General features: G+C 43.8%; 1 protein-coding gene across 2 annotated transcripts in view; it reads right to left on the reverse strand.

The window, feature by feature from the left end:
• ATP10D (ATPase phospholipid transporting 10D (putative)) overlaps positions 1-12,302 on the reverse strand; it is a 755,240-nt gene that overhangs the window by 528,090 nt on the left and 214,848 nt on the right. The gene's annotated exons all lie outside the window — the stretch shown is intronic.

The following is a 12,302-nucleotide window of genomic DNA, read 5'->3' on the forward strand; positions in this document are numbered from 1 at the left end:
TACTGTGCGCCTTCAGACCGTCCGCCACAGAGAAAAACAAAAAAGGGGTGGGGGAATAAGTGAGACCACGCTCCGCCACCGCTCAGCAGCGGCGGTAAGCCAATCCACCCCAAGCTGCACCGGGGCCCCCGTGTCCCAACTTCCAATAGGTATGTCAGCTAAACTGTACGTGCAGTTGTGACACAATCAGGAGGGAACTGCCAGCAATATTCCCCCAGCACTGACTTGCACCACCAAGTTCCGAACTCTCCAGGCTCTGATCCAATTAGAATAAAGCAGCACTCAGCTTGTATGCCCCGCGCGCCAGCCGGGGGTTCAATGTAATCACCTCAGCTCATCTATTGCCCCTGAGCAGCTCTCCACAAGTGCCTGTCGCTGCCCCAAGGTATTGTCAATGGTTCTATGCACAATTTTGAAGCTTCCAGCTAAGGAGTCACACGCTGAGCCCACCAGCGCCCGTCGCCATTCCTTGCATCTCCCCCACCAGCCTTCCTGATACGATCTCGGCAGCACTGGGCATCAACTCACTCATTTAGTCGTCTTCTGCCGGTAGCCCATTCATTACGTCGTCCGCTATACGCCTCTGCACCTCACTCACCGGCCGTGCCTCTCAGCGCAGCGCCCCTGCCGCCTCTGCACAGCTGAGGCCTACCTGCCTCGTGGGCGCCTCGGGGGTCACGTAGGTACCGCAGCCCAGCCTCAAGCTCCAGCGCGTCACCCGATCCGTCCGGGCGAGACGCGTCTGCAACACCGGGCGCCTCAGATCCGCACAAAGTGCCTCAGGACAGACAGCAGACGATCCACTCCCGCAGGGCCTCGTAATGCCGTGAAACTAGAGTCTATACTGCAAAGGAACCAGGATAAATGGTAGATGATAGGGGCTGAACTTCGAGAGCCTCACATGATGGCGGCCATTCCGCGCGTGCGCCACCTAGCGCCCCCCCCCACACTGTGCTCTTTCTTACCTTTTTATTTAGTTCTTCAAACACTGAAAAGTAGATACCAAGATCACATATGCCAACGACAGCGCACACCTTGTTCAACAAAGATCTGCATCTGTTGTGGATATGTGGTCAGCCTGTATCAGTAGGGAAGATTGCACACTGAAAATATAGGTGTAGGAGGATTATAAATCTTTTAATGCCAAGCTGACTTGGCTCTGACTAATAGTGATGCTTCCCAGGTGGATCTTAGCACACTAATGGATCTGCCCCAATGTGCAGACACATCCACCATCCGAACACATAAGCCTGTTAGCCCAAGAGGTCTCACACTTTCTTCTGCAGTCTTTCATGCTGCTGAAGTCACAGAAACATTCACTTATGCGTTACTAAGTTCTACTTCAACCTCCACTAATTTCATGAATCCCTGCACTATCAAACCAGAGTTATTTTTATAGGAAAATATACAGTCATACAGACATCTCTTTACTGTAATTATAAATATTGAAAACTTTTATTCAATAGTTTTGTTGACAAAAAGAAAATAATGAAACATGTTTTGAAAAATACGGAGCTCAAATTACACAGAACTAATTATTTAGTATTTAAGATCACACTCGGTCCATAATAGTAGAAGACAGTGATAGAAAAAAAAATTGGTGTCAGACACTGGAGTGGCCAGATTGTTTATCCTTGTCAGGCCCTACAGACAGTAAGCACTATTGAATTATTACCTAACACACTTTGGTGTGGACTCAAGGTGTTTGAGCATTCCATATAGCCCCGGTTGCAGGACACCTTGAGCAGCAGCGTGAACATGTAAAAACACACTACACCTCATGAAACATGGACTGTTGCAACTTAAAGCATATCAGTAGTAGGATGTTTCTTACTAAAGAAGACTTATGATCCTAGCAGCTGAAATAAAGTTAATTTTGACTTTGACTAAAGAAGACTGGAAAAGAACATACCAATTTTCCATAACAAATTTTCGGTGATGAAGTAAGCGATGTACTGGCAAAAAAATAAACCCGTCTAAGCTTGAATATTGGACAATGGACAGTGATGTGCTCTATAAGATCCGTAGATTTTATGGGAAGTGGGCAGTAGAGACATTGACAAAACAGATATCAGACCATCCCATAAGGCGGTCCTGATGGGAGATAGCTAATTGATTAGTCCAAAAATAATCTAAAAGAGGGTGAAGTTCCTGACTGAGGAACTAATGGTGTTTAGTTGGATAAAATAACCTCTCAATATATTACCCTGTAAAGAATTAATAGTTCACTTCTCATTGTTGTCATATTACAGACTCCACTCCTCTTTACATTGTCTTTTTAATGAACTAGACTTCATTATGCAGCGCTACTTCAGTTTCACTATAATTCCATATTTTGCCAGAATGACACAATAAATGGAAAACTGGGCAAAATTTACAAACATCTACAAAATATTTTTAAGGGTCACAAACCCTAAAATTGTGAAACAGACAGATTGACATTTTTTTTTGTAATTCACTAAACCCAATTAACGATTCAGAAAAGGTTTTCTGATTCATTAAATAAATCCTTAACAGCTGGGCCTTTTCACCACCAGTGCGGAGTTCTTTTTTGGCTATTTGGGGGTAGTTTGTGCTTAGGCCTCCGTAACTTTTTGGCAACATAAGGTATACATGCCAAATTTGCATCCTTTTTCCAACATCCAAGGTACTCAGGACTTGTGAATTCCCTTGGAGGGGGACGAGAAACTAGCCAAAATATAGTTACATCACCAAAAAAGCTACCTTCCAGGAAAAGTGCTGCAATGTGACCTTATCCAAACTGATGACTGGCCCGTTTGAGCCCATATATAAGACAAGATTCAACTCCCATGGAGGGGAGTGGGAAAAGGAGGGGGGAGAGACATCTAATCGGGAGGCACACTCTTCTTTAATCCTTCCTTTAATCCAGCGCCGAGACGCCTGCGGGCATTTGTTCGCGCTTTATGAAATGTTAAAAATAAATAAATAAAATAAATTCCTAGAAGTCTTTTATGACGGAACACCTAAAGAAAGTGCTTTGTCCCGGTCCAGTCTTATACGATGTAGTAGCAGCAAGGTGAACTTTGATAAAAGCATACTGCAGATTTGATCAAGACAAATGAACCAAATAAGGAATGATCAAATTCTCCGGACAGTTTATGGAGTCATGGTAGTTGAAGCACCATATAACAAACATCTCCTGGTGGAAAGTGTAAGTGTCCATACGGAATGACTTCTGGAGCCACGCTCCCAAATTCCCTGACTGTACGCTGGGATGATGAATTTTGTTTTTGTATTCAAATTAGCAGGTTCGTTTTGCACTGCAACTTCCTGATGGATCTAGTATAGTGGATAATTGATTTAGCTCCGTATACCATCACTGTCTTGTCGTTCTGGTGTTAATAGAATCATCTTGTCATTGGATAATTTTATTCTGAGCAGAACTGATGGAATTAGTGGGATAAGAGGGAAAGCACATAGAAAACCTTTCAACAAACTGATCAAAAGGGCATTGGCCAGCAACCCTTGTTCCCACGTTCTTGAATCGAAGAATCAGCATTTTTTGTTTTGTCTAGTTAAGTCTGCATTGGGGAAACTCCAGTTTTGCCAAACCTACCGTCCAGTTCCCATTCGTGGTGGTCTACGAAGCACCTGCTTAGAAGGTCTGACTGCTTTGTAGACCTGGCAGGTAAATTTCTTTAGTGAGTAAGTTCCTTACCAGTAGTAAATGCCAATTTGCTTAATACTCTAGTGACAGGGTCCTTGAGCTCATGCCTACTTGTATGCTGAGAAAGTGCATCTTGTGATAGTAGCACTGCATAGTTGTGTCCATTTGTATCAAGATCCTATTTGTAGTAAAAGATGAAACATATGCTTTCCAGGTAAGATGGACTGTTATTCAACCCCAGAACTTTTATGTTGTAAAGGTGTTGAATTTCTGACTACAATCTTTGCACAGTAAGATCCTATATATCAGCACCAGACATAACAGTTTGGCTCGGCAGATCTTGATGAAAAGGAAATCCTTTCAGTAGGTATCAGAGACTGGTTTGCCCTGCATTGTAAGAACTAACTTGTGCAGGATGCCATTGATCCCAACAGGGATGAAATCTGTTGAAATGCTGGTTGTTGGGTCTGCAGCAATCGGTGATATTTCTACAAAACTATATACTCTTTCCTCCAAAAGGCACACTGCTTCTTTCATTGTCTAGAGTTTCTCAGACAGTCGGGAACATGTACAAAATACCACGCTGATCTCTTGTGGTTAATAGGCAAACGTAGGCATTGTGATAAGTTGGTAATGATGTGGAAGTCCAACTGCACCTGATGAGCAGATTGTGCCTTTATCAACCAGTCATCAAGGTAAGGACATATGTAGATCTTTCAGTTGAAGGCGAGATGCCACCATAGAAATGCATTTGGAGAATGCCCTCAGCTTTGATTTCAGTCCAAAGGGTAGAAGTTTGTAGTAATAATGAGCCTTGCCTATTATGTATATTAGAAGCTTTCTGTGCTTTACAGTTACTGATATCTGAAAGTAAGCTTCCTGTCGATCCACACAAAAAAGACATTTAGTCTCCTTTCACAAGCTGTGGATATTTCTGATGCAGGGGTAACAACCTGAACTTTTGTTTCTTGATCCCCTAGTTGGCCATCAGCCTGAACTTCCCCTTGGAGTTTCTTTGGGAACCAAAAAATACCTGGGATAGATTTCTTTTCCTCCCTGGGATTATGGAAATGGTTCTATTTCATGTTTTTAGAACAGAGGTTGTACCTCTTGCTTAACTGCAGCAGCTGATGTTTCAGTGCTGGTTTCAGAGGTACTAATGAAGGAGGAGCTTTGAGTTGGATGGTATAGTCATCTTGAATGATCTGCAAAACCCATTTGTCTGTGGTCATCATCCTCCACTCTGCCAGAAGGTTTCATACAATCCGTCCTACCAGAGCAGATAAGGGTAGAGGGGTAGTAGTTATTAGAATGTGAGGATGATTTTGAAGTATATGCACGCTGTTGCTTTGGATGAACTCTTCCTCATTTGCCACTATGATGGTATTGAACAGCTGCTGTTGTTATTGCTGCAGTTCATGAGGCTGAGAATAAAAGGACAGTGGAGGGAATAGAAGCCTCTTTCTGTATCTGTAATCCCTTGGTCTGAATTGAGATAGGTGAATCTTTACTCTTTTTCCTCCAATCCCTCCACCTTAATGGTTTACGCTTTCTTTTTCGTGCATTCCGTTTTGTCATCCATGTGAGGATCAAAGAGGACTTCTCCAGTAAAGGGTAGAGTCATGATTTTAAGCTGTGCATCTGATTTCAAGGTTGTCAGCCTAAGCCAGGACGATCTACAGAGCGAAATAACTTAGCAAAACTCTGTGACACCCAGATATGCAGCACTGATCTCTTCACAAATAGATTGGTTGAAACAGTTTGCCCCTTCTGAAGTATCTCCCAAAAAACATGTCTTATCTCCTTTGGTAGTTCATCTGCAAAAGTAGAAAGAGACTTACAGAGTGCCCTATCGTATCTCCGCTGAAGTGTTGATGTGTTTGCAGTTTAAAGCCACAACTGAAGTTCCACAAACCTTTATTCCCACTGCATTAAGAGTTATGCTTTCTTTTTCTGATGGGACTCATGCTTCCGGCACAGAAGCATGTCTTTTCTGACCACTGAAACTACAGCAGACTCTAGCTTAGATTTCTGACTCAATTAAACCATGTCTTGATCATAGGGTATATATTTTTTCAGGAACCCTAGAGTTGCTGCCTTAACCGTAGTTGGTTTAAGGAACTACTCCTTAGCTAAATCTGAAAAAAGAGGAACAAGCAGTAATATGGGCCTTGGAGAAGCTCTAGGCTGCAATCTCTCCATTATCACAGACTGTCTGTGTAGTCTCTAGCTGAATATTTAACCTCAAGGCTCCTCTTATCCAGACACCCTGGAAAGTGAAAACATTACACACAGGTGAGGATCTTAAGGGTGACGCCAACAGTGATATTGGAGTATACGAGGTGGTGAGATGGAAGGCAAAACTCTCCATTTATGTCTTTTCGATGTAGTCTTGGAGAAATCTGCTGAGGTGTCACTGGTGGTATAGGTGACAGCAAAGTGCCCTTTGGCATCATCACTTGACTTGCGGGCTAGACTGGTATGGGTAGTACAAGGAAAAGATGTCGGTCTTGGAAGTAGATCTAATGGCTCAAGAGATTCCAGCACATGGTCCTCTGCCGGAATAACTAGCCTTGGCACAGGTAGTGGAGGTGAGCTGTCAGAGAGGACCTTGGTCCAGATGGGCCCAGAGAAAAAGTCAATGGTACCTGCAGCTCAAAAGTCTTCAATGCTGAAGGACAATGGAGCAATATACCAGAAGGTTTTCCGAGATCTTCACAGCACAAGCCATAAAAAGAACTGAGGCTGTGAGGCTAAAAAGATTGTGTTGCACATTCATTTGCATTAGGTATTGCAATGTGCTCTTACTGCTATATAAAAATAAGAATTTCTTACACAAGAAAAAAGCAGGAAAGTTAGCCTGTCTTGCTAAAAACAAACGTTAACCCCCTCCATCCCAATTCCTCTCGGTCTCCCAGAATCCAGAAAACCCTATGTTTTTTTAAAGGGCTTTCACCCACAAATTACTGTGTGGCATTCTTAATCACTTAATGCTCACCCTGTATATTTTGAAATACTGGGTGGGCTCAACCCCACTTTTGGAAGAAGCACTTTAATGTTGTGAAAGATCACTCAATACTGGGACGAGGGAAAGCAAAAGTTTAAAATGTCTTAGGGTGTCACCTAATATTTTGAAGCCCAATTTCTATGCTATGGGCACCTCTTGGACAGATTAAAAACAAAGGGATGTCCCTGGAGGATCTATGCCTCCAAAATTCTACAGATCAACATGTTACATCTTTTAGAAGAGTCACCCAGCTTTCATAAGGACCATGTGTTTTTAGCTACAGTTTCTGTATTTAGATTATCACAGTCATATTATGTGCTCAGTCACAAATGCTACCAGAATTTGGTTGCCCGGAGACTCCCAGGATAGACAGTTTATAATTGGGCTCCTATTCAGCCCCATGGGACTGTGCAGGCAAGTTGATTCCCGCGTCACACATTTGTCAGTGGAAGCACCCAGCCAGTATACCAACACTGGTTCACAACTTCAGCAACATTTTATTATGCATCCAGATGTCATGACGCAAACAGATAGCTGGCTACTTGGCCAATGTGTGGATTTGCGAATGCACAGGGACTTTATGAACATTTTGGTTAATTTCACGGAGCGCAACCAAGAGTGAATTACATCCAGGTTAGAGGTTGATGAGGTGAAGATGATGCCTTTAATCAACTAGTCCTTGAACAAGAGAAGACCTACATCTACTGACGAAGGGGACATTACATTCATAGAATAAGTAAACACAGCTGCATTGAAAAACAACATTTCAAGCATTTAGTGATAATGCTAACATTTATCAACACAAAAGCCATATTTGACTCAATCAATCCTCTTGCAAAAATGGCAACAAGAACAGCTTCTTCTTGCAGCAAATTGCAACATGACTTCTTTTCTGTTGAAACTTGCAGTACTAAGTCATTCACGAAACCATTTCAAATATCAAATAACTATACATACCGTCTTGTATACCTTTTCCATTGGCCTGATTAACAGACTGTACAAACCAGAGACCTCATACCCTTTGAGAACATGTCCTCAATCAGAGAGCCATCTAACTTGCACGTAGTGTTAGGTTACAACATCCCTACCAGGCAGATGTAAGTTGGATTGAGAGAAAGTGATCCTGGATGATGCATTGACACTATCAGGTTAATGACTAGATCCTTCTCCATACGTTCTTTTGGACATTCTTCAGGAGTCCATGGCAAATGGGTTATTAGGCTCAGACATCCAACAATGAGAGAGTTTTACCAAACATCAGGGGACTTTACCTTACTACTGAGCCTAAACAGAGCACAAAATACTCCCCTTTAGTACTTAACCCTCAGAGTAGGGAGGTTGAGCTATCCAAGGCTTACTTATGGATGAGGTGTGCAGCAACAGAAACTCAGAAATCAACTAGATTTGTAATAACAGTCAATAAATAGTTATCCACTGTTTCTACCTAAAAGAAAGTACTTTACTTTCAACACACAACAAAATACTGTACATATCAGAGAGCAACAGCGTGGTGCAAAGTCCTCAAGGTAGTATCTACTGTGTGTGAGGCACCATCTCGTTTTCATTTAGCAGTGGTAAAGGGACTTTGTCCACCCTCGTACCCCTTAAAGTCATCGCGGATCGATCTTTGGTAGAGCGCATATTGTTCCAAAGTCAAAGTTCTTTTGAGAATATCTTATCTTTGCACTATACTTTTCACTTCAGTCATCAACAGACAGTACCCAGTTCTGTAGGCTAGGGTTGGGTTGCATCCCTCTGTGATGTTTAATGCCGCACAGCCCACTTTGAACGTTTCTGGTTAACGCTGCCCAAACCAACCCGTCACGGTCTCTGGCAGCTGCATCTTGAGCGCAGGAGCACACCTCCAGTTGAGGAAGGTGGAGCTGCACAAATACAGCTGAGGAAGGGACGAAGCTAGCCTCTACTTACGGCAATGGGGGACCTTGCACGGACCCAAACACAATCCCACCACCCAAGGCAAGTGAAGAGCCCTCCTGGGGTCACAGCAGTACTCAAACAGAAGAGGTAAAGCTAACCGCCAACCTGTCAAGAATTCCTGTCATGCGAGGGGAGGAAAACGGTAACCAGCGAAAACGGACTACATCTCCCAGGATGCTTAGCGGTTGAGAGGTTATGTAAACAGGAGAGCTGTTACATAACTCAAGGAAAACACGCCCTTATGTAAACAGGAGAGCTGTTACATAACTCAAGGAAAACACGCCCTTATGTAAACAGGAGAGCTGTTACATAACTCAAGGAAAACACGCCCTTATGTAAACAGGAGAGCTGTTACATAACTCAAGGAAAACACGCCCTATAAAGGGAGGAACCGGGAGGTACAACGCTGTCGGATATTGTGTTTACACCGACGTACCTGCTTAGTGAAGAGCAGTGTTCCGGAGTGGTGCTCCAGTAAGGCAAGAACGGAGGTAGGTCGAGTCGTTACTCCCTGGGCCGTGTCTTGCCCCATCGTCACCTGTGAAGGACCCGGAAGCTCTACCGGATAACCATTGAGCTTCGCTTTTTGACTCGGCTGAGTCAAAGCGCAGTGGCGCTTTTGCTGGTTGGAGTCGTAACTCCCAGCCCGACCAGAGATACAGGGACTGCCAGCTGTAACGCACACCAGGAGGTGTTTGCCGCGTTACAGACTCGGAAGTCCACGGGATCGATCGAGCGGCTGCTCTCGGTTCAGTCTTCTTTGCTTGTGATTGGGGTATCGGTGACGCATCACCAGGAGGTGACTCCGCATCCCGGTGCAGTCTGAGGAAGAGGTTGAGCGTCTGCTCCCTTCAGGTAGAGACCCCGGCTGGGTGTTTCCCTGACTCCTCGATTCTCCCCAACACTCTTCGTGCCCCTCACAGCCTACCGATTGGCATTGTCGGCCATTTCATTTCTGCCCTCTGTTGGCATACGCCGGGATCGGCGTATATGCAGAGGACGGTTAGGACCATCCGTGCTGTGGGCTGGTAACGTACTTAGCCTGGAGGATTCCAGTGACTATAACCTTTGTTTATTCCTTGTATTATTTTTGCCTTCATTAAAATAACTAAACCTTCACAAGTGGTTGCGTTCTCATTATCGTGTCTGTTAAACGATCCTGAGACGTTCAGGGCGTTACACAACCTCAATTTCGATCTGGTCTTGTGTAAATCGTCCAAAGCTGCTTTGGCTTCTGCTGAACAGGCCATCAAATGTGGTTGTGACGTTTCTTTATCACCACATCATCACAGGTGCTTTGGCTTCCTGAAGGGGAATAGTATAATGCACTTACTAATGCTTACAAGCAGCAAGCAGTCACAGATGCTTCTGCTTCTCACACCAGGATCTCAAAGCCTCACAACATGGCCTACTGATGTAGATCATTCACAGGGCTGCAGCAGGCTGATTTCAGTTCTTCGGACCCCAGCTTCTCTCCGGCCTCTTCTTCTAAGCAGCCTCTCCTTTGTCCAAGGGTTTCTATAGCACCCCACCTCAGAAGCCAGCCAGCTTATTCCTTCAAGGCAAGCTTGGCCCAGCTCTTCTTCTGGCAGGCAAACTACCAGGTTTTCTGTTCCCACAACTGGTGAAGGGGAATTGTTAACAGTCAGCGACACCCAACCGTGGAGCACAGCCTAGTTTCTTGGCCTCCACTGCCGTCAGATCCTGAATTCTCATTGATGATAAATCCTAGCTCAACCGCCTGGACGGTTCTTATGGGGAGCAGGGTCAAGACTGATTTGCATATGGCTGGGTCCAAACTGGAATAGCATGGCAAGCAAAATAAAATGGATTCAACCATATCTGTGACTGGGGTTGAGTGTTTGATTTGTTCAGCATTCTGTCCATCATCAGTTCTTTTTGCATTTACCACCCGATCAGCATGAGAAATCACTCCCCCCCCTCCCCAGTTTTGACCTGCGGTCTAGAATACAGTAATCTGGTCCAAGCTATAAACCCGGGGCCCAGGCCCAACTGTGCCACTGCAGTCTACAAATATGACCGTTCTTGACTGTGAAATGCCTTCTCAATGTCAACAGACATGACCAGTGCATCCGAGGTGATATTCGGAGCACCCAGCACCATACCTACCATTTCCAGGAGTGTACTGTAGCCCCACAAGTTACTCACCCACCTGTGGTTTCTGTCCCATAGGTATACCAAGTTTGCAGACAAATCCTGTGTAGTACACAAGTCCAGCTCCGAGACTGGCTTCAGGCAGGTCCTGTCTTTTATGTATTCCAGCAAGACTTGCCAAGCAAGAGACTTTGTTCTATGGTGTCAGCAGAAGGATGGGGTTGAGTTAAGAAATCCCAGACAGGGGAGACACAAAAAAACAAAAGCGGGTTAGGCTTCCCCACCAAACTATATCTCTCCTTGCTGTGGGGAAAAATGGGAGGCAGCAGGGGTTTTCATTACACTTGAATGGGACCGGATGTCTTTTACTCTCCACACCCTAGAGTCTGGAGGTAGGTATAAACCTTCACCCTTCTACTTCAACCTATTGCTTCCACCAGTGTCAGTCTTCCACAGCTAGGTGAGCTGGTGATAGTCACTCTAAGTAGTGAAGAGTGCATATGATGAGCTCATCCAGAGCAAACAGCACCAACCTGACTTTCATTCTACGTCACAGTAAGACTTCTGTGCATAGAAATGATGAGAAAAAAAATTATCAAAAAACTTTTACACTGGTTATGCTTAATGAGATGTTTAGGGGCTCGAATGTATGATGGAGAGGGAATCAGCCTGGAAGTATGTTCCATATGTGGAAACCTCCAAATTCAACGAGACCTGCAGGAAAGAAGTGTTAGCCCATATAAATACATTAAAAAAATTGTCAAGTCCCTGAGAGCTGTTGACTGTACTAATGGGAGACGCATGGATAGACAATGTGTACGCAATGTCTTCTTTAACGTAGAAGCTTAATTCGCATTTGTTATTTTTTAGCTCGCCTCATCATAAACGTGCAATAGAAATTTCACAAATTCTTCCCCCTTCCACCAACACCCAATTTTGTTTTAGTCGACCCAAAATATAGAATATTAATACTTTGGAAAAACTCACCCCTACAATCCGTGACAATATGCATTACGGGACTTTACTATAGCTATGTGAAACAATCTAGGTTTTTAGGCTTATGCCAGCAAGCAAACACAGAAGTTTAAAGGATGGCTGCTATTAAATGGATATTCCTCGGGACATTAAATAATAATGGAGGAAATCTAGCAGCTCGTTTTCCTTATTATTTTGTTTCTATTTGGGCTCAGACTCCATGTTATTTCCAGGCCTCTGTGCTTCCCCCCACAAGTACCACTCCTGGATGATGAACTAGGTCATTCTCTGTACATATACAATTTTCTTTATGCGTTAACAACAACACTTGAAGATCAGAAAAAAAGTATTACATGCTTCCTCTTAAAAAACACACAGGACTGAAATTCTGGATAAATCTTGCAATATGGCTTTATGAATGAGGATTTCTTTCCTTCCATTGTCCTACATTAGGATAACTACCTCACACATATGACCAGATCAGTCCCTAAAATGTTCTTTACATTAAATCCTTATCAGTTAATACTATTTTCCAATTATACATGCATGATGTACTGGCCTACTGTACTGTTTACACGCCTAGAGAGGAACCTATGGAGAGGAAAATGTTGCTCATACATATACCAGATTCCAGCAACA

Source organism: Triturus cristatus, chromosome 2_2 (genome assembly GCF_964204655.1).
Source record: "Triturus cristatus chromosome 2_2, aTriCri1.1, whole genome shotgun sequence".
In the NCBI taxonomy this organism is placed as follows: domain Eukaryota; kingdom Metazoa; phylum Chordata; class Amphibia; order Caudata; family Salamandridae; genus Triturus; species Triturus cristatus.